Below are 23,119 nucleotides of genomic sequence, written 5' to 3' on the forward strand. Positions count from 1 at the left end.
GCTCGGTATAGACTTGATGGGCCGAATGGCCTCCATCTGCACTGTAGGGATTCTGTGGTGTGCTTTATATCTACGTGAGACGTAATGTCTTATCTAAAAGGGCAGTGAAGCTCTCCCTCAGTCGTGTACTGGAGTATCAGATGAGACGACGTGCTTGGCATAAAACCATAAACTTCTAACTCAGAGGGAGCCAACTTCTAATGAGCCAGGTCAAACACATTAAGCATAAATTTCAAGTCTGCTACCAGGATATAGCTTTGAAGAATACAATTATCTTAGCTCCAATCACATACTTGTGCAGGTCATTTATGCTGGTCAGAAGCCTGTGCTGGGTTCAGACTGGCCAATTAGTCCTTAAAGTCTGCAAAAATTAAATCAATAAATGTTTTAATTGCAATTTTTGAGCATAAAGATGGTAGAAACACTTGACACACATCACTGGTCCAATATAACCCAAAGCTTCCAGCATTACCTTCAGTCAGCAGGCTAAATAAAACGTTGAAAATGAAGAGATTTTTTTGACAGGTCAAACACCAGTTCATGATTGCCTCTTCTCTTTGCTGGAGAAGGAGTTGGGCAGTAATGATATAATGTAATATAACTATGTGCTGTAATTCCAAGAAAGATTGTTCCAGGCTATCATCATTAAGAATTGGTCTGGGAGACTTTGTTTACCTCTGATTCCTATCAACCGGAAAAAAAGCAATGCAAAAATTCTCCAAAGTAACTCAACAGTGTTTCTGCTGGCACAGTTAAAGGCTGACTATTTGAGCAAATATTTTGATTGAAAATACATTGATCAGGAAGTGACAAAAAGCCATGACAGGAATGAGAATCAAAGACAAGCGGGCTCTCAACAAGTCATAAAAATCTGACACTGCAGAGCAGAACCAGGGGAGCATTGCAATATTGGGAGTGCTATCTTTCGGACAAAACGTCAAACTGAAGCTCAATCTGAATGCTCAGGTGGAACATAGAACATAGAACGATACAGCGCAGTACAGGCCCTTCGACCCTCGATGTTGCACTGACATGGAAATGATTCTGTGGCACGATTTGAAGAGGAGCTAAATTCTCCCCACTGTTCCTGGCCTAATATTTATCTCTTGACTACCAGCAAGATCATCTGGTATATCTTTTAATGTAGTTTGTGTGATTTTGCTGTGTGCAAACTGGCAAGTAGTTATCAAAAAAATGTCTTCTATTGCAATGTGCATCCTGAGCTCATGAAAGTTTCAATATGGATGTAAATCCATTTCAGTTCTGGCAGGACGGCACATACAGTAAGGAGCCACTCTCGGCAATAAGCATGTAGGAACAGCCCTTCCCCTCCCCCATATGCGAGGAGCTTCCAGGAAGTAACTTGAGTTCTGCACGGTGTCTCCCGAACAAACAAAACAAATGCAGCTCAGTAAAAGTTATTTTCAGAAACTAAAATGAATAGAGATTCGTTTACAGTACTTGACATTCTGACACTGAAGATCCAAAAGATCCCAGCACAACACTGGGTTGACAACTGCAGTGATTGCAAATTACCAGACCTGCAGAAGTCACTCTCCAGGGAATTATCCCATCAATGGAGCGGGCCAAAAATTCAACAGCAAATTAGGAAAAAAATCTTTGCTGGAAATTTGACTAAAAATTAGCTGGAAGCACTCAGGTCATTCAGCAGCCGTGAGAAAAACAGGCAAGTTAACGTTTCAGGTCCATAACATATCCCACCTTATTTGTTAAAATAACATTCAAAGACATGCAGGGTAGGTGGACTGGCCATGCTAAATTTCCCCTTGGTGTCTAAAAAGCTTAGGTGGGGTTACTGGGATAGGGTGCTGGTGCATGGCTAGGTAGGGTGCCCTTTTAGAGGGTTGGTGCGACTAGATGGGCTGAATGGCCCCCTTCTGCACTGTAGGGATTTTATGACTATGTAGTCCTGACTAGTTTCCCATCTTACTCATTGTAATGAGAGACCAAAATGGGGGAAAGTCTTCCTCCAAGAGTTTTTGAATCCTTACAGAAAAGCAAAACTGAACTCAGTCCAACACATCACACAAACTTGCCACCCCCACATTGATTTTGTATACACACACCTCTTTCTGCCTCAGGAAAGCAGACAGCATTATCAGAGACCCCTCCCACCCAGGCACTGCCTTCTTCCAGACCCTTCCATCAGGCAGAAGGTACAGAAGTCTGAAGACTCACACATCCACACAGGGGAACAGCTTCTTCTTCACAGCTACAAGACTCCTCAACGACTCTCCCTCGGGCTGATCTATTCGCTATAAGAACACTATTTACGACGCCCTATGCTGCTCTTGTTCATGTATTTGCTTTGTTTGGCCCCTTGTTCTGCACTGTAACCAATCACTGTTCCATCGATGTACCATTTGTCAATGTTCTCTGTTGATTATTCTTGTGTCTACTATGTACGTACTGTATACGTTCCTTGGCTGCAGAAAAATACTTTTCACTGTACTTTGGTACATGTGACAATAAATCAAATAAAATCTCAAATAAAATCAGAAAATGCTGAACAAACCCAAGTCTGACAGCATCTGTGGAGAAAGAAACAGTTAACGATTTGTGTCCACTATGACTCTTTGATGCTTTTCAATCCTTCTTGAATCAGGATTAAGCAGGATTAAACTAAAATTGATACCAAAATTTAAGTCTTGGAAACATTAAACTATAAAAGTCAACCTAATACAACGGACCAAAGGCAGTTTTACTGTACTGTGATACACCATACATCCCTCACACTGCAGTTCATTCAATGAGTCAACATAATGCTGAACACAATGCTAAGAATGTAGTGGACCACAAGATACTAGATTACATCAGTGCACCAGCAACTGAGCTCACCACACAATTGAATTATACTCACTGCAGTGCAGACGAGGAGTGGCAGCCAACAGTCTCACAAACCCATCGGCAGAAAAAGACACTGGAAGAAAATATTTTTTACAAACTAAAGAGACCCAATGCATAATCTTGTAAAGGCGCAGAAGAGAATTCCAGCAGCAAACACTAGTTGCCCATTTTGATCAACATCAGCAACGATAATTGCCAGGAGGGTGGCATTTTGTAGTTCAGTGTGGTACTGAGCAGCTGGGGGATCAGTTGAGGTTGATGTCCATCAGGTGAGACATTAACCGAGACCATGTCTGCTTCTCTAGATGGACGTATGAAATCTCAAGGATCTAGCTGAATAGGGTCGGTACAGACTCAATGGGTCGAATGGCCTTCTTCTGCAATGTAGGAATTCTATGTAGCACCTTTAATGGAAAACCTCATTACAGGAGCTTGAACAGCCAAAATATTGACACCAAGCCAAAGGAAATTAGGATGGGTAACAAAAAGCTGACTTGATGAGGCAGCTTTTAAGGTCATACAGGAGAGCGGGTATGAGAGGTTTACAGAGGGAATTCCAGAGCTTAGGGTCTGGATTTATTTAGGCATGACCACCAATAATGACCTCTCATGACGGTCTCATCTAAGACCGTACAAACTATTGCTGCAGGGAGAATTAATCTCTCTGCTACAGTGCATTTTCTCTGAGCTACATAGTAAACTACCATATGTCAGGGTGACACTATTGCCTACTGCGCTGAGGACACGGGTTCAATCCCGACCCTGGGTAACTGTGTGGAGTTTGCACATTCTTACCGGGAAGTTTGCACATTCTCCGTGTCTGCGTGGGTTTCACCCCCAGAACACAAAGATGTTGCAGCACAGTAGCTTTACAGCTCCAGGGTCCCAGGTTCGATTCCCGGCTTGGGTCACTGTCTGTGCGGAGTCTGCACATTCTCCCCGTGTGTGCATGGGTTTCCTCCGGGTGCTCCGGTTTCCTCCCACAGTCCAAAGGTGTGCAGGTTAGGTGGATTGGCTATTCTAAATTGCCCTTAATGTCCAAAAAGGTTAGTGGGATTATTGGGTTACAGGGATAGGGTGGGACTGAAGTAGGGTGCTCTTTCCAAGGGTCGGTGCAAACTAGATGGGCTGAATGGCCTCCTTCTGTACTGCAAATTCTATGATTCTATGTGCAGGGTAGATGGAATGACCATGCTAAACTGCCCCTTAATTTTAAAATTTTTTAAAAAATAAATTTGTTTAAAAATGTCATTCATAGGTCATTCAATGTAACTTTCTGCTGGGGACTTCAGCTGACGATTTAAGTTCTCGTTGCATCCTTTGAAATAAAAAATGCTTTTGAAGTTTTAAACTTTGAGTTGCCAGTGCTTCTATGCATATAACACACATTGGTTTCACATCCTGTTTTGCATTGGCACAATTAATAAAGTCATGCCTTAAAAAATCATCTTTATACTGCTTTGCCTGATTTCAGAGTTTTCTTATTGGGCTGTCCACCAGAGGCCCTGGAGCTCACTCCACTACTAATTTGTCCTGCTGTGGATTCTCTTGAGCTGCTCTCTCCAGCAGATTTAGTTGTGAGATACTGGCCTGTTTGTGTCTCTGGCCCACTCTTCCTTATTACGAAACAATACATTTTAAATTCTTCAGTCATGTTGCTTGCTTGCTGTTAACAAAATGGAGGAATCACTCTTCAGCCCAGGGCACGTGATGTCAGTGCACCTTTTCTCTGCTGCCGCTCGAGGAAATCTGCTCCTGGGTAATGCGCATTTACATCAGGAGGAGGTGGTCTAACCCGCTGTACTTCTGACCTTCGCATTGGTGAAGGGGCATGCAGCCGTCGGGCACTACTTCCACCGATCGGGAACGCCATGACACATGGCCCTGCGACCATCCCGACACCTACAACCCTGGGTTTGAAAGTGACTGCTGTACAAGATGCAGTGCAGTAATTCATCAATGCTCTTTCCACTACACTTTATAAAGCCGCCACCTCTACTGAAAAGGACAAGAGCAGCAATGGGAACACTACCAACAGTTCCCTTCCAACTGACACGCCATCTTGACTCAGAACTATGTCAACATTCCTTTGCCTCCACTGGGTCAAAATCTTTCAATTCCTTTCCAAACAGCACTGCAAACGTTCCAAAAATTCATGTACTGTGGCGTTTCAAGAAGGCAGCACAACATCACCTCAAGGACAATTAAGGATGGACAATAAATGATGGCCTAGCCAGCAACACATCCTATAAACGAGGGCAGCAGGGTAGCATGGTGGTTAGCATAAATGCTTCACAGCTCCAGGGTCCCAGGTTCGATTCCCGGCTGGGTCACTGTCTGTGTGGAGTCTGCACGTCCTCCCTCTGTGTGCGTGGGTTTCCTCCGGGTGCTCCGGTTTCCTCCCACAGTCCAAAGATGTGCGGGTTAGGTGGATTGGCCATGATAAATTGCCCGTAGTGTCCTAATAAAAGTAAGGTTAAGGGGGGGGTTGTTGGGTTACGGGTATAGGATGGATACGTGGGTTTGAGTAGGGTGATCATGGCTCGGCACAACATTGAGGGCCGAAGGGCCTGTTCTGTGCTGTACTGTTCTATGTTCTATGTAAACGAATAAAGTTCAAAAAGAGCTCAGTGATAGATATCAAATTTTTGTGCATATGGTTACCTTGGAGACAACTGGCCTTTCGGCACTGTAAATTCTATGATGACCAAGTCCAGCAATATTTACAATGATTTCAGCTGGGTAAATGGAACATAACTGCAGAATGCTTTCACACACCCAAACTAGTATGATTGAATTTTAAAGAATAACCGCCAAGTCCAACATTAGACAAAAATATTCCATCTTTGTCAAAGCCAAGTCCTCATTTATGTTTCTGTCCAATCTTTAGATAGTCAAAGAAAAATATAAAATAAAGCGGTGTGAACACTATCCGCCAATGCTTCTGATAGAAGAGGATAGGAAAATACATCCAGTCAGATAGGAGAAAGTTAGTCAAACAAATGCTAGTCAAAGAAACATGACAAACCACACAGTACACTACTTATTATGGATTTGCATCACCATTTACATTGTGGGGATATGCAAACAATACTGCTTTCATCCAGAGCTCACTGTTTATCCCATCTCTTCCCAATCCAACTTCTTCCCCCTCCTCAAGAAGGCAATGCTGGAAATTCCTCTCCTTGGGTAGAACAAAATGGCAAGAACTTTGCCCAGGGGAATATTCTTCCTGAGAGAGCCAGGACAGCAAGTGTTGGAAAGTTATTTGAGCATCGGGGCCAGGGGTGAACCCTTCACAGCTAAGGCCAATCTTGCACCTAGTGGCATTTCACAGCAAGAATCAATCAATTTCTCTTCTGCCTAACTGAGGAACACAAAGGTCAATGAAAGATGTCCTTACTGCAATTCTAAGATTGCTCTACCCATCACAAGCCAAGCACCTCGTCAGGTGTGTGGGGCTCAATGCTCCATCCATGTCTTCAATCATATGTTTGGGCAGGAGTGGTGAAGAGCTGTAGCTCAATAAAACTTGTTGACGATGGAAGGAGCATTCATGATGTGGTCAAGCAAATTGTTATTTAACTGATAATCCTTCCAACATGCCCAGGGCAGGCAGTATGAACAGAAGTAATTCCTGGTCGGCCACCTTGGTGCAGAGTGAGCTTATAATCATTTGGCTCTGCAACAGACAGATGCCTACCTGCTCTCAAAGACTATGGCTAATTACCAACAGAGGGAAGACCAGAGCATCAGGGAGCATGCAGGGTTTGGTCATCTGTTTTACTGTTCTAACTGAACACAGTTTATCTCAGTGGTCTAGACAGCTGGTTTGTGATGCAGAACAAGGCCAGCAGCGTTGGTTCAATCCCCGTATCGGCTGAGGTTATTCATGAAGATCCGCATTCTCAACCTTGCCACTTGCCTGAAGTGTGGTGATCCTCAGGTTAAATTACCACCAGACAGCTCTCTCCTCAAAGGGAAAAGCAGCCTTTGGTCATCTGGGACTACGGCAACTTTGCCTTTACAGACATCAGTTACATTTATACAGGAAACATAATTCCAGTTCACAAATAAAAACAAAAGTGCTGGAAATTCTGAGTAGGACTGGCAGTATCTGTGGAGAGAAACAAGAATGAACATTCCAGTTCCACAGAACAAACATGGAATTTGTATTCACCTTCTGCTCTGACGCACTGTGTGTACTGAATAACACCAAATCATCAACCGAGACATCACCAATTACACAAAGGGACAGGCATTTTGTGTTGGTGACGTTATACCTGAATGACCACACACCAATTGAGCTGCACGAGACATAATTAAAGAACTTACAGTGCAGAAGGAGGCAATTTGGCCCATTCAGTCCAACCCAACCCTTGGAAAGGGCACCACACCCAAGCCCACACCTCCAGCCTATCCCCTTAACCCCATCGATCTTTTTGGACAGTAAGGGCAAAATAGCATGGCCAATCCACCTAACCTGCACATCTTTGGACTGTGGGAGGAAACCGGAGCACCCAGAGAAAACTCACGCACACACGGCGAGAACGTGCAGACAGACAGACAGTGACCCAAGCTGGGAATCGAACCAGGGTCCCTGGAGCAGTGAAGCAACTGTGCTAACCATTGTGCTACAGTTCACACACAAAACAAAATAAGTTCTTCCTGTGTAACTGAATCTTCAATATCTGTTTTAAATGTATGTCAAGCATCCACAGTAATTTGCTTTTATCTTAGTGGATATTGTGAATTAAGTCACCAATCAGCCATAATTTCACAAAATGTGGATCGGGTTATAGGGGATAATGACAACCAGGATAACCTGGAACAAAAGACAGCTGGGCAACGTTATGTTGCATTTACTGTATAAGCACTACCACCATGGTAAAGGTGCTAATGTTATTAGACCAGCAATCCTACGGTTCCAGAAACACAAATTCAAATCCCACCACGGAAGCTGGGGGAATTGAAATGTAACTAATAAACCTGGAATAAAAAGTCAGTGTTAGAATGATTATCGTGAAATAAGCAGATTGCAGTAACCCAGAGTAATGCTCTGGGGACTCCATGCAGTGGAATTTCAATCCAATAAAAATATGGTACTAAAGGTCTAATGGTGATCATAAAACCATCAATTGCCAGAAAAACCCATCTGCTTCACTCTAGGGAAGAAATTTCTGATCTGGCTTATATGTGACCCCAGATCCACAGCAATGTAGCTGACCCTAAAATGCCCTAGCCAGCAACTCACTTGTATCAAACTGCTAAAAGGGATGAAATTAGACAGACCACATGCCATTGACTAGTCTGTGAGTACTGCCTTATGGAATCATACCGTACAATGTTCCAGACGCCACAATTGCAGCCTACTTGTGACAATAATAAAGATTACCATCCCACAAGTAGAACAGAGCCAGCAGAGCTGGCGGCACAGTGGTATACAGTTGGGAGGGAGTTGACCTGGGAGTTCTCAACACGGTAGCACAAGTGGATAGCACTGTGACTTCACAACGCCAGGGTCCCAGGTTCGATTCCCCGCTGGGTCACTGTCTGTGTGGAGTCTGCGCGTTCTCCCAGTGTCTGCGTGGGTTTCCTCTGGGTGCTCCGGTTTCCTCCCACAGTCCAAAGACGCGCAGGTTAGGTGGATTGGCCATGATAAACTTAGTGACCAAAGGGGTTGGGAGGGGTTGTTGGGTTATGGGATGGGGTGGAAGTGAGGGGTTAAGTAGGTCAGTGCAGACTCGATGGGCCGGATGGCCTCCTTCTGCATTGTATGTATGTTCTATGTAACATAGAAGTCTCATGGCACCAGGTCTAATGTGGGCAAGGAAACCAATTGCTGATTACCAATATGCTACCATCTCTGTTGACACATGGTGTGACATACCACTGTGCTAAATGGGATAGATTTCAAACAGGGCCTAGGTTAGCTCTTGCCTCTCTCTTCCTTTTTATATATTTTATTAAAAAGCTCTTGCTGTCCATTTTATATTAATTTCTAGTTTATCTTCTCCACTTTATTTTTTTTGGTCATCTTTTATTGGTTTTTAAAACTTTCCCAGTCTTCTGGCTTACCACTAATCTTCTTTAAAAAATGATTTTTTTTCCAATTAAGGGCAATTTACCGTGGCCAATCCACCTACCCAGCACATATTTGGGTTGTGGGGGTGAGAACCACACGTCCATAGAGAGAATTTGCAAACTCCACATGGTCAGTGACCCGGGGCCAGGATCAAACGCAGGTCCTCAGCACAATGAGGCAGCAGTGCTAACTACTGCGTTTACCACTAATCTTTGCCATATTATATGTTTTTTCTTTCAGTTTAACACTAATCTTAAATTCCTTGATTAACCTTGGTTGATTTATCCCTTCCGAGAATCGTTCTTCCTCACTGGGATATACCTTTATTGTGAGGCATAAACTATTTTCATAAACATCTGCCATTGCTGATCAAACGTCTTTCCTGCTAAATTCCTCTCCTTATCCACTCCAGCCAACTCTGCCCTCGTTCTTTTCTAATTACTCTCATTTAAGTGTGCCACAAGTTGTTTCTGACCCAAGTTTCTCACCCTCAAACTGATTAAATAAAGCCTTGAGACATCTTGGAAGTATTTTCATAAAATTAATTTTGTTTGAAGTGTAATGACTTGTGCAGAGAGCATGATAGCTATCTTGTGCAAAATGTTGACCAGGAGACTAGAAGAATGCTTCTCGTTTCTCTGTATTGTGCCATGGAATATTTTACATCTACAAACTGGTAGACAGGAGTTTAATTATGATCCCAGCTGAAAGGCAGTACATCTCTCTCAATATGACACCGACTTGTTAGTCGAGATCATATGCTCAAGCCCTGGAATTGGACATGAACCTTGAATCTTCTAACTCCAATTAGAATTCTGCCATGTGCCATGGCTGACACTTACACTTGGTCATGGTTTAAAATCAGGGTGCTGATTTTGTGGTAAGTTACATTTTCAGGATTTATTGTTGTGATGATGCCTTACAGTATAACAGGGAGAAATATCCAATAAGTCAGCAATTTAGATCATAGGTAGCCATAAGCCCAGGAAATCACTGCCATTCACGCTTACACTTCTTACTGACTAGTTTACACTGTCTGAATGTTTAAAGGGATGCTTTTAATACTGTTGCCCCATTGGTGGAAAATCCTAAAATCAGAACAGAAATTTCTGAGCTTTGGCAATGGGGATTTAAACAGTATGTGGGCCATGGAACAAAGGCTTGCCCAGACACAGGTAAATGAAGCAAAAACATTAATGTAAAAACTTTAAAATAGGTAGCATGGCAATAAGAAGCCAGAGAGTGGGTCGAAATGGACCAAATTTTAGTACACAAATTTGTGAAGCTATGAAGGGAAAAAACGTACATTTATATAGCACCATCACCTCAATCCAAAGCAAAGTATTTGATAGTCATTTATAACCAGTACTTTAGAAGGCAGCCACTACTGGAAACATGACAGCCAAACAGAAAACGCCCACAAACAGCAACATGGCCATTACCAGAAGAACCATTTTAGAGATGTTGGTTGAGGGATAAAGATTGGTCAAGACACCAGGGAGAACTCGCATGCTCTTGTTGGAAGTGTCAGTGGAAATTTATTGTACTGAGGTATTACTGGGGCTGCCATGACCAGTGACATAGAGACCAATGTAAAGAGATGAATTGCTGCTAAGATGTTAGAACCCACCTGGAGCACCGGGCAGCAGTTTCTGGCCACCTCAGCTCAGTAATTTTAAGAAGAGTGGCGAAGTGTAGGGTAGAGAGAATCAATGAGGGGCCAGGTACCAGGAAATTAAACCTTGGAAAATGTTAGCACTTTAGAAGTCTTTCCGCTTTGGCAGAGGAGACTTCAAGGAGACCCAATGAAAGGAACTGATAAAAATCAATCCATGTAAATTGCTCAAGTGAGGAAATCATCAGTGAGAATGGACACCTTTTACTTAAAGTGGAATCATGTTGCAGAGTATTATCACAAAACAATATTGGAAAGCATAAATAGTTCATAGAATTCATAGAATTTACAGTGCAGAAGGAGGCCATTCGGCCCATCGAGTCTGCACCGGCTCTTGGGAAGAGCACCCTCCCCAAGGTCAACACCTCCAGCCTATATCCATAACCCAGTAACCCCACCCAACACTAAGGTCAATTTTGGACACTAAGGGCATTTTATCATGGCTAATCCACCTAACCTGCACATCTTTGGACTGTGGGAGGAAACCGGAGCACCCGGAGGAAACCCACGCACACACGGGGAGGATGTGCAGACTCCGCACAGACAGTGACCCAAGCCAGAATCGAACCTGGGACCCTGGAGCTGTGAAGCTATTGTGTTCAGGAGGTTTCTGGAAGAGAAAGTGATATAAAATCATAAGAAATAGGAAGAGTATGCGGAGAGGAAGCTTGGTGATAGATTGCCTTTGAAAAGAAGATGCGATTATTGCACCCAATGATATTTCTCAAATCCTAACAATTCCTTATTTCAGGCGAGGGCGCACATGGAGCAGAGTCTACAATGGAAAGGCCAGTTTGTGAATGGAGTGGGAATAATGTGATGTCTGGGCCCTCCTCAATCTCTGCTCTACGTTTAACACAGGCTAGCCTAGAATACCCAGTTAAGTAGCTTTTGAAAGATGAAGCCAAAACATCAGCAGAAACTTCAGAGCTGATGACAGCTGATCAGCAGCACCAATGTAGGTAACATATTATTTCAAACATTGACGTGCAAACATTTTCATTGATCAGTACAGCTGCAGTATCCCTGCATCTACTGTTCTGGGCTCCAATCATCCTGAAGTAGTACGGCCAATTTATATAACATAACTAGTTTGATTGGATTGACCATATAATAAACAAGGCCATGCACATGTTATTTTTAGTGGTAGGAAGCACCAGCGCCTGACTAGAAAGCCTCTCAGCTACCAGTTGCCCGTGATGTTTGGAACATCATGTCTTCCTGCTTGTGTGTAGGTCTCAGTCTGTCCACATAAGGTCAGAAATGGTGTTGATGCTGGTCGGAACAGCTTTGTTCCTGTATCACTTTCCAAAACAGTAAAGGTGCTAAACTGCGCATGTGAATTTCTCACCCACTTGCAGCTGTCACGCTATGGGTTTTCAAAACAGTCTATAGGATCAAGAAAATTCAACAGGCAACCACTTCATACCACAATCTAAACATGTACTCCCATTTATCTAACACCTGTAACATACTAGAGTATCCTTCTTCGGACTATTTAATCCAACACAATTTACCACCAAGCCTGAGCTTTGGACAAAGCTTGGCTTGAGGTAACATTTAGGTGTGCGGTGGCATAGTGGTTAGCTTCCAGGGATATGCAGTTTAGGTTATGGGAATAGGGTGGAGTTAAATGGGTAACCCTTTTGATGGGTCGTGCAGACCCGATGGGCCGAATGGCCTCTTTCCGCACTGTAGCGATTCTATGATTCTAGGACAGAACTTACAGCCCAGGCTGCTGAAGCCACAATAGTGGGGCAATGAAAACCAGGGCTGGACACGGAGCTGAAAGCACAGAAATGTAGACATCTAAGGGTTTTAGGGTTGGAGGAGGTCAGATAGTTAAGAGAGAGATTTGAAAATGAGGATCAAAATGTTAAGTATTGCTGTACCAGAGCCAATGTAAATCTTTAGTAAGCACAGGTTTGATAGGTGAACGCGACTTGGTTTGACTTTGTAAAGAATTCTGGATGACTTCAAGGTGATGGACCTTATCCTACATCCCAGCAGAAATATTAAATTGCAGCCATGATTGAGAAAAGTATGGCAACAAAATCAATACCTACAAACTGAACAATCTCCACGGGGACACAGCGCAGTGTGGATGCACTGCTAATACAGTGCATGAAACTGACTTGAGCTTCTAAAATCGATCAGGTCACATTTTACATTAGCAACCCAGCACAGGATTACTGAACAGACTCTCTTCTGTTGGGGGTAGGGGGAAGAGAAATCTGCCAGTGACCGCTGCCCTCTCCCCCAACTTTCTGGAGAGACTACACTTTGAACTAGAGTTCAAACAGGGAGTGGTCAACTTCACATCAAGCATCCAGCAACCGAAAAAGCAACAAAGAACAGCAGAAGACAGAAAGATAAACAGATTAAGAAAGCAGAAATTATTCCCTAGCTCACCACTTATGGTCTTAAAAACGGTTTCCCTAGCTAGATATTTTCACAGATCGCAATCTGTTACAGTTTAGCATAAAATACCCAAATGAAAAACACCCACATCTTAAAATTCAATTGCTAGACTGTCACAAATCACCAACCCTTTACAACCCCACCTTCAAAATAAACACATAGAAAGCAACAGTCACTGAAATCTGATGGCTCTGCTCTGTATACACAAACAAGAAATGGAACAGGCGAATCACGAAACAAGGTCAACAGAATATTAGTACAACAGGCGAGCAGTACCAAAGTCCGAGAGAACCAGTTCACTCCCACTGCAGTAACCATCTCCCTGAAGGGCCAGTTGGCAATTTAGAGACATACAGCTGTCCAGAAATATAAAAAGAACCATTTGTCACCACAGCTAGTTAGAGTAAAAATCCAGCGGTATTAACATAGAACATAGAACGATACAGCGCAGTACAGGCCCTTCGGCCCTCGATGTTGCACCGACATGGAAAAAATCTAAAGGCCATCTAACCTACACTATGCCCTTATCATCCATATGCTTATCCAATAAATTTTTAAATGCCCTCAATGTTGGCATGTTCACTACTGTTGCAGGTAGGGCATTCCACGGCCTCACCACTCTTTGCGTAAAAAACCCACCTCTGACCTCTGTCCTATATCTATTACCCCTCAATTTAAGGCTATGTCCCCTTGTGCTAGCCACCTCCATCCGCGGGAGAAGGCTCTCGCTGTCCACCCTATCTAACCCTCTGATCATTTTGTATGCCTCTATTAAGTCACCTCTTAACCTTCTTCTCTCTAACGAAAACAACTTCAAGTCCATCAGCCTTTCCTCATAAGATTTTCCCTCCATACCAGGCAACATCCTGGTAAATCTCCTCTGCACCCGTTCCAAAGCTTCCACGTCCTTCCTATAATGAGGCGACCAGAACTGTACGCAATACTCCAAATGCGGCCGTACTAGAGTTTTGTACAACTGCAACATGACCTCATGGCTCCGGAACTCAATCCCTCTACCAATAAAGGCCAACACACCATAGGCCTTCTTCACAACCCTATCAACCTGGGTGGCAACTTTCAGGGATCTATGTACATGGACACCGAGATCCCTCTGCTCATCCACACTACCAAGAATTTTACCATTAGCCAAATATTCCGCATTTCTGTTATTCTTTCCAAAGTGAATCACCTCACACTTCTCCACATTAAACTCCATTTGCCACCTCTCAGCCCAGCTCTGCAGCTTATCTATGTCCCTCTGTAACCTGCAACATCCTTCCGCACTGTCTACAACTCCACCGACTTTAGTGTCGTCTGCAAATTTACTCACCCATCCTTCTGCGCCCTCCTCTAGGTCATTTATAAAAATGACAAACAGCAACGGCCCCAGAACAGATCCTTGTGGTACGCCACTCGTAACTGAACTCCATTCTGAACATTTCCCATCAACTACCACTCTCTGTCTTCTTTCAACTAGCCAATTTCTGATCCACATCTCTAAATCACCCTCAATCCCCAGCCTCCGTATTTTCTGCAATAGACGACCGTGGGGAACCTTATCAAACGCTTTACTGAAATCTACCTATCTTTTTGCCTGATCTTCTGACTGCTTCCAGCATTTGCAGTAATTTGTTTTATGCCCCCCCGATTCAAAGACCAATTTAAAATCGGAGTCCATAATCTTGACTGATCCTGCAGTGTTGAGGAAGTGCTGGACTTTTCGATGAGGCATTAAAGCACTCTGAACTTATGTGGGCATTAAAGCACTCTGAACTTATGTGGAAATTAAAGATCTCATGACAATGTTCAAAAAGAAGAGTACCCCCCCCCCCCCCCCCCCCCGGGTCTACCAACCAATATTTGTCCTTCACCCAAAACAGTATAAATATGCTGCGACATTTCCTATGTTACAACAAAGAGTACACTGTAAAAGTGTCTAGTTAGGCCCTATTTAAATGCCTGCTCTTTCCTTCATAAATGACAATGCCCATACCGACTCACCACAAAACACAAATAATTACTTTAAGACTTTTATAATTTAGGGTAACACGGTAGCACAGTGGTTAGCCCAGTTTCTTCACAGCGACAGGGACCTGGGTTTGATTCCTGGCTTGACTCACTGCCTGTGCGGAGTCTACACAAAAAGAAGGTTCCAAGGTTACCCTTGGAAATAAAAACAAAGCACAGCTGAAGCCAACGGGGGAGGACCATAAACCCTATGGTATAATAAATTAACGCGGGTAAGAAAAAAGTGATGTATATATACACAATTGTGTATAAATATGAGAAATGCCAATAAAAATATATTTTTTAAAAGAATACAGAGCACCCACACACTGGCCAAAACTGGTTGGCCACGTCACTGCTATTTATTGGGTCTTCAGAGATCTGAGAACATGCACACCAAGGACCCTTTGATCTTCTGTACTTCCTGAGATCTGACCATTCATTGTATATTCCCTTGCCTTCTTAGTCCTCCCAAAATGCATCACCCCTCAGTTTTCATGGTTAAATTCCATTTGCCACTCTTCTGCACATCTAAATCGCCCTACAATCCAAGACCTTGCTCCTCACAATTTACCGCCCTTACCTGGTCTGGCCGACACGTGATTCCAGACCCACGACTGTCCTCTCAAAAGGCCTCTTTCAAAGAGGGGATGAGGAACAAATGCCAGTGACACTTACATCCAATGAAAGAATACAAATAAAAGACTCAGATCCTTCTGCACCAGTTTCGCTACATTAAAATATACTGCTTTCCTATTCTTCCTGCCAAAGTGAACGTTTTTCCACATTACACTCCAGCGGCCACATTTTTGCCACTCAATTTATCCAACTCCCCTCGACAACTTACTTTCCTAACTTTGTCTCAACAGCAAATCTAGCTACCACACCTTCATCCAAGTCATCCACCTTTGCAGCCATATCTTCTTACTCTCTTCTGTACTGGTTGGGTGCCCGCCTGCCTCTCTCAACCTTACAGCAGAACTTTAGAGCTGTATCAGGCAACAGATTTTGAATGCAGCACAAAACACTTTACACCATCAGACTGCGAAAATCACACAACTTGGACATTAACCACCTTAATCAACAAGTCTAGAAAGGTTCTGTGTATCCAAATGTCAACTGACTCATGTTCCTTTAAAGGATGCGAATGACTTTCATTTCCTGCATTTTTGGTCTGAATTTTAACATCCAGAAGAGTTTGCTCCCAGGAAAGTCAAAATAATGCTTAAATTTCTGGTCAGTTGGACAGGTTTGCCAAACGTTTAATGAATGAGTTCCCAATAAAAGGGTGAGATGCATCAGTAACCATGAGTATAAAGACAACAGAAAAGTGCAACTGTGAATAACATTCGTGTACTGCATCCAGTCGATAGTTACATTTTGGCCCTTCAGAATAGGATAGATGGCGTCAGAGACTATTTAGTTCCGCATAATACTGGGTAACATTACTGATCTGTCACTGTATAACACTGGAATACAGTACTGGTGGGAAAAGGTCAGTCACTGTATCACACTGGGATACAATCAATACTGTTGGGGAATGTTCCACCACAATCATATTGGGGTACAGTACTGGTGGGTAAAAGGTATGTCACTATATAACACTGAGCTACAGTAGGGGACAGCACGGTGGCTAGCACAGCTGCCTCACGGCACCCAGGAGCTGGGTCACTGTTAATGTGGAGTTTGCACAGTCTTACGGTGTCTATGTGGGTCTCACCCCCAAAACCCAAAAAAATGGCCACAGTAAATTGCCCCTTAATTGGAAGAGAGAGATTTGGTACTCTAAATTAAAAAACAACACTGGCGTATGACGAAAGGTTAAGGACTCTGGGTCTGTACTAATTGGAGTTGAGAAGGATGAGGAGGGATGTTACTGAAACATACAGGATACTGCGAGGCCTGGATAGAGTGGACGTGGAGAGGATGTTTCCACTTGTCAGAAAAACTAGAAGCAGAGGACACAATCTCAGACTAAGGAACGATTCTTTCAAACAGAGATGAGGAGGAATTTGTTCAACCAGAGGGTGGTGAATCTGTGGAACTCTTTCCGCAGAAGGCTGTAGAGACCAAATCTCAGTGTCTTTAAGACAGAGACAGATCAATTCTTGATTAATAAGGGATATGGGGCAATGGGGAGAAAACCAGGAGAATGGGGATGAGAAAAATATCAGCCAGACTGCAGAGCAGACCCGATGAGCCGAGTGGCCTCATTCTGTTCCTATTTCTTATGGTACAATATTGGCGGGGAACAGCCCGTCACTATCACATTGGGGTACAGTTCTACTGGGGGAGGTCTGTCACTGTCTAACATTGGACACAGTACTGATGGGTACAGATCTGTCACTGTGTAACACTCGGCTACAGTACCTATGGATACAGGTCTGTCACATATAACTGGGGTACAGTACTGTTTGGGATGGATCTGTTACTGTAAAACAGGGGTAGTACTGGTGGAGGCGGGTCTGTTACTGCTCTAACAGGGGTACAGTACTGATGCGCACAGGTCTGTCACTGTGTAACATTGGAGTACAATACTGGTGGGTACAGGTGTGTCACAGTAGAACAGTTCCAATAATCCTATTATTTCAATCCCGTTTTAGAAAAACTCAAAGGATTTATTTTGGGATTGAGACCAGAGACGGAGCCGGAACTAAAATATTCAACTTCCTTCACAACCTGAATCCATTCTAGCTTGAACCAGGACATAAAAAGTTTATCGATGAAATTCGAACCCTTTTTAAAGCAGAACCCTCCCTTTATAGAGTAAAGCTCGTTTGCTTCCAAAACGAACTTACAGGAAGCTGGTAAAAGGAAGTTACACAGCATTTCAAAACCAGAAACTCTGTAATCTTACTCCCAGCAACAACACTCCTCTCAGTAAACACTCTCCTCTGCCATTTCATACTGCTGCTGGGACTGGCACATAGATGACACGTTTATTGAGAATTTCTTATCCACCTCCATTTTACCACATTCAGTTCTATTTACCATCAGAAAGCAGTTTAGTTTGCTTCCATTGCTTAATAGAGGAAGTGTACCACAGCTATTACCACAGCTTTGTCACATCCACTTTCAGAATGCAGTGAAACAGTCTCACACAAAACAAGCAGAGCATTGGAAAAGAGGAAAGAAGGCAGCTGAGGGAGATTCTCCATCAGAACTCTGCCTTCTCCCAAAACAAAGCAAGACACTGGCAGATTGCCTGCGTATCCTGTTTATTTCAGCTTTCCTCTTTTGCATTTATGCCCTAATTATCTTAATTATTTGCATCAACTCATTCATGGTTGAATTCCATGCCTTGTTGCGAGATGCAATCACAGTTCAGATTCTAGTCAACAGAAGGTACACAACAATAGCAAAGCCCCATGCTACATACCAAAACATGATGGCTGGTTCTATATCATAAAAGACCTTCCCCAGCTTTAGTAAACCAGCGAGAATTCTCTTCCACTAATGGCCAGCTTGCAGCCACGTATATCAAGCTTGGTGACTGCTGGAAATTGTTGAATTGAGCATGTCTAATACAGTTACAGAAACACCATAAGAACAGGATCAACCTTCAAACTGCCTTGCTCTTCAACTCCCTGCTCTGGGCATGGCCAGCCCACAGATTGGGAATCCCTGTTCTCAACCGTTCTCACCCAATGGACAAGACAAGAGGCAACAAGTGCGACAAGGCTCAGAGAACACTTACATCTGAAGGAGTGAAAAGAGGCAGTTTCCAGGCTCTGTCTTCTAGAATTCTAAAAGACAAGTGCAAAGGCTAGTTGAAAGAAGACAGAGTGGTGGTTGATGGGAAATGTTCAGAATGGAGTTCAGTTACAAGTGGCGTACCACAAGGATCTGTTCTGGGGCCGTTGCTGTTTGTCATTTTTATAAATGACCTAGAGGAGGGCGCAGAAGGATGGGTAAGTAAATTTGCAGACGACACTAAAGTCGGTGGAGTTGTAGACAGTGCGGAAGGATGTTGCAGGTTACAGAGGGACATAGATAAGCTGCAGAGCTGGGCTGAGAGGTGGCAAATGGAGTTTAATGTGGAGAAGTGTGAGGTGATTCACTTTGGAAAGAATAACAGGAATGCGGAATATTTGGCTAATGGTAAAATTCTTGGTAGTGTGGATGAGCAGAGGGATCTCGGTGTCCATGTACATAGATCCCTGAAAGTTGCCACCCAGGTTGATAGGGTTGTGAAGAAGGCCTATGGTGTGATGGCCTTTATTGGTAGAGGGATTGAGTTCCGGAGCCATGAGGTCATGATGTTGCAGTTGTACAAAACTCTAGTACGGCCGCATTTGGAGTATTGCGTACAGTTCTGGTCGCCTCATTTTAGGAAGGACGTGGAAGCTTTGGAACGGGTGCAGAGGAGATTTACCAGGATGTTGCCTGGTATGGAGGGAAAATCTTATGAGGAAAGGCTGATGGACTTGAGGTTGTTTTCGTTAGGGAGAAGAAGGTTAAGAGGTGACCTAATAGAGGCATACAAAATGATCAGAGGGTTAGATAGGGTGGACAGTGAGAGCCTTCTCCCGCGGATGGAGATGGCTAGCACGAGGGGACATAGCCTTAAATTGAGGGGTAATAGATATAGGACAGAGGTGGGTTTTTTACACAAAGAGTGGTGAGGCCGTGGAATGCCCTACCTGCAACAGTAGTGAACTCGCCAACATTGAGGGCATTTAAAAGTTTATTGAATAAGCATATGGATGATAAGGGCATAACATAGTGTAGGTTAGATGGCCTTTAGTTTTTTCCATGTCGGTGCAACATTGAGGGCCGAAAGGCCTGTACTGCGCTGTATCGTTCTATGTTCTATGCAAAGAATCAATGATTTGGGGTATATGGGACTTCCCAGTCAGCAGCTTTGGACAATTCCACCTTGGTCCTGAGGTTTAAAACTGAGGCCAGAACAAGTAGTAGAACGACAAGTTTCCTTTAGCGCTGTAAGATGTATGATTCTATGGATGCTTCTTCTGTTAGTCAACGCCGCCACACCATCATCCAGGTTACAATGAATTCAATTTTACCTAGCTATAGCAGTGTTACCAAACATACTTACTCAAGAATCTCCAATTCATTTATTTTCTACAGATTGCTTTTTCCTTTACAGGTCTTCAGCACGATTACTGGGCAATCACTATAAGCAAGTTTAGATAGTGTCCATAGGCATCATCCAAACCGGTCTTATCACACACACTTTAAAAGCAGTAATCCCTGCTTTGAGCCAAACAGCATGAATTATGTTTGATTTTCTCTCTTCCTCTCACCTCTTTTGGTTGGGGCACAATGTCCGATCATTATGTGGAAGCTAAGAGAAGCAAACGCAACGATGCAAGCAGAATCCGTCAGATCTGTATGTCACAGACGGCCAATGCACCATCAGGGAGCTCAGTCAATCTACCATCACACCTCCATCACCTTCCCTGGCAAGCTGAGAATCACCCAGGTTCAATTTCTGAGCCACGATATGTAATCCCGCTAAACCCTTACCAACAAATGTCAAATGCTCACAGTAAACTAAACAGGCAACGATTGACAATGACACACGCACACAACTTGTCACAGCCAGATAAAGCACAGTTATTAGACCGAGAAACAAAAGGATTTGTGTAATTTTTAGACAGACCGGTTCATTCAGGGCATGTGCAAAGGAAACACACCTTGTAAACAGCTGATTGCACTATTGTCAGAGAAGCAAATAAACAGGCAGAGTTCCAATACTGTCCAACTGATCTGGAAATTTCTAACTAATATTGATTATTATGCGGTGCTCCAAGCTCACCCTCTTAAAAGATACACTGACCAACACAAACGCGCCAGTACTGTATCCCAGTGTCGCACAGTATCAGGCCTTTCCCCAACAGTACTGTATCCCAGTTCACACAGTGACAGATCTGTCCCCATCAGTACTGTATCCCAGTGTTACAGTGAGACCTGGACCGACCACTGTATTCTGTCTCTCCCTTCAACCCCACCCAGTTTCTCTACCCCCTCAATCCCCCGATTTTCTCTCACCCCTCAACCTCCCCCAGTTTCTAACCCCCCTCCCCCGTTACCCTCTCTCCCCTTCAGCCCTCCCCCAGTTTCTCGCTCTCAACCCCTCCCCCAGTTTCTCTCTTCCCTGGACCCCACCAGTCTCTCTCTCTTCCCTGTCTGTCTCTCCTCCCCTCCCCTCAAGCCCATCTGTCTCTACCCCCCCCCCCCAATCAAGTTCATCTGTCCCCCCCCCCCAAAATCAGGTCCATCTGTCTCCCCCCACCCTCAGGTCCATCTGTCTGTCCCCACCCTCAGGTCCATCTGTCTCCCCCCACCCTCAGGCCCATCTGTCTCCCCCACCCTCAGGTCCATCTGTCTCTCTCCACCCAACGCAAGCCCATCTGTCTCCCCAACCTCAAGTGTCTCCCCTCCTCAACCCCCAGTCTCTCTCCCCTTTCAGCTTCCCAAGTCTCTCTTCCCCATCAACCCCCTAGTCTCGCTCTCCTCAACCCCATCCCACCTCGCTCCTCTGCCCCCCTCAGGCTCTCTCTCTCGCCTCAACCCCACCCAGGTCTCCCTCCTCAACCCCACCCAGGTCTCCCTCCTCAACCCCACCCAGGTCTCCCTCCTCAACCCCACCCAGGTCTCCCTCCTCAACCCCACCCAGGTCTCCCTCCTCAACCCCACCCAGGTCTCCCTCCTCAACCCCACCCAGGTCTCCCTCCTCAACCCCACCCAGGTCTCCCTCCTCAACCCCACCCAGGTCTCCCTCCTCAACCCCACCCAGGTCTCCCTCCTCAACCCCACCCAGGTCTCCCTCCTCAACCCCACCCAGGTCTCCCTCCTCAACCCCACCCAGGTCTCCCTCCTCAACCCCACCCAGGTCTCCCTCCTCAACCCCACCCAGGTCTCCCTCCTCAACCCCACCCAGGTCTCCCTCCTCAACCCCACCCAGGTCTCCCTCCTCAACCCCACCCAGGTCTCCCTCCTCAACCCCACCCAGGTCTCCCTCCTCAACCCCACCCAGGTCTCCCTCCTCAACCCCACCCAGGTCTCCCTCCTCAACCCCACCCAGGTCTCCCTCCTCAACCCCACCCAGGTCTCCCTCCTCAACCCCACCCAGGTCTCCCTCCTCAACCCCACCCAGGTCTCCCTCCTCAACCCCACCCAGGTCTCCCTCCTCAACCCCACCCAGGTCTCCCTCCTCAACCCCACCCAGGTCTCCCTCCTCAACCCCACCCCGGTCTCCCTCCTCAACCCCACCCCGGTCTCCCTCCTCAACCCCACCCCGGTCTCCCTCCTCAACCCCACCCCGGTCTCCCTCCTCAACCCCCTCCCCCAACCCTCTCCTCAACCCCCTCCCCCAGTCCCTCTCCTCAACCCCCCCAGTCCCTCTCCTCAACCCCCCACCCAGTCCCTCTCCTCAACCCCCCCCAGTCCCTCTCCTCAACCCCCCCACCCAGTCCCTCTCCTCAACCCCCCATCCCTCTCAACACCCCCATCCCTCTCAACACCCCCATCCCTCTCCTCAACCCCACCCCCAGTCTCTCTCTCTCTCCTCAACCTCCCCCCGTCTCTCACTCCTCAACCTCCCCCCAGTCTCTCACTCCTCAACCGTCTCTCGCTCTTCAACCTCCCCCCCCCCAGTCTCTCTCCTCAACTCTTCAACCTCCCCAGTCTCTCTCCTCAACCCCCCGTCTCTCTTCAACCTCCCCAGTCTCTCTCTCCTCAACCCCCCCCCCCCCCAGTCTCTCTCTCCTCAAACCCACCCCCACCAGTCTCTCACTCCTCAACCTCCCCCGTCTCTCACTCCTCAACCTCCACCGTCTCTCACTCTTCAACCTCCCCCCCAGTCTCTCCTCAACTCGTCAACCTCCCCAGTCTCTCTCCTCAACCCCCCCCAGTCTCTCTCTCCTCAGCCCCCCTCTCTCTCTTCAACCTCCCCAGTCTCTCTCTCCTCAACCCCCCCAGTCTCTCTCTCCTCAATCCCCCCCAGTCTCTCTCATCAAACCCACCCCCACCAGTCTCTCTCTCTCCTCAACCTCTCCACAGTCTCTCTCTCCTCAACCCCCCCCCCCCCCCCCAAC

At 45.3% G+C, this 23,119-nt stretch overlaps 1 protein-coding gene across 1 annotated transcript in view; it reads right to left on the reverse strand.

Annotated features, from left to right (window-relative positions):
* The window catches only part of LOC119952857 (growth factor receptor-bound protein 2), a 195,323-nt gene that overhangs the window by 171,654 nt on the left and 550 nt on the right, over nt 1-23,119 (reverse strand). The window lies entirely within an intron of this gene.

The sequence above is a fragment of the Scyliorhinus canicula genome, chromosome 18 (assembly GCF_902713615.1).
Source record: "Scyliorhinus canicula chromosome 18, sScyCan1.1, whole genome shotgun sequence".
Classification (NCBI taxonomy): Eukaryota; Metazoa; Chordata; class Chondrichthyes; order Carcharhiniformes; family Scyliorhinidae; genus Scyliorhinus; species Scyliorhinus canicula.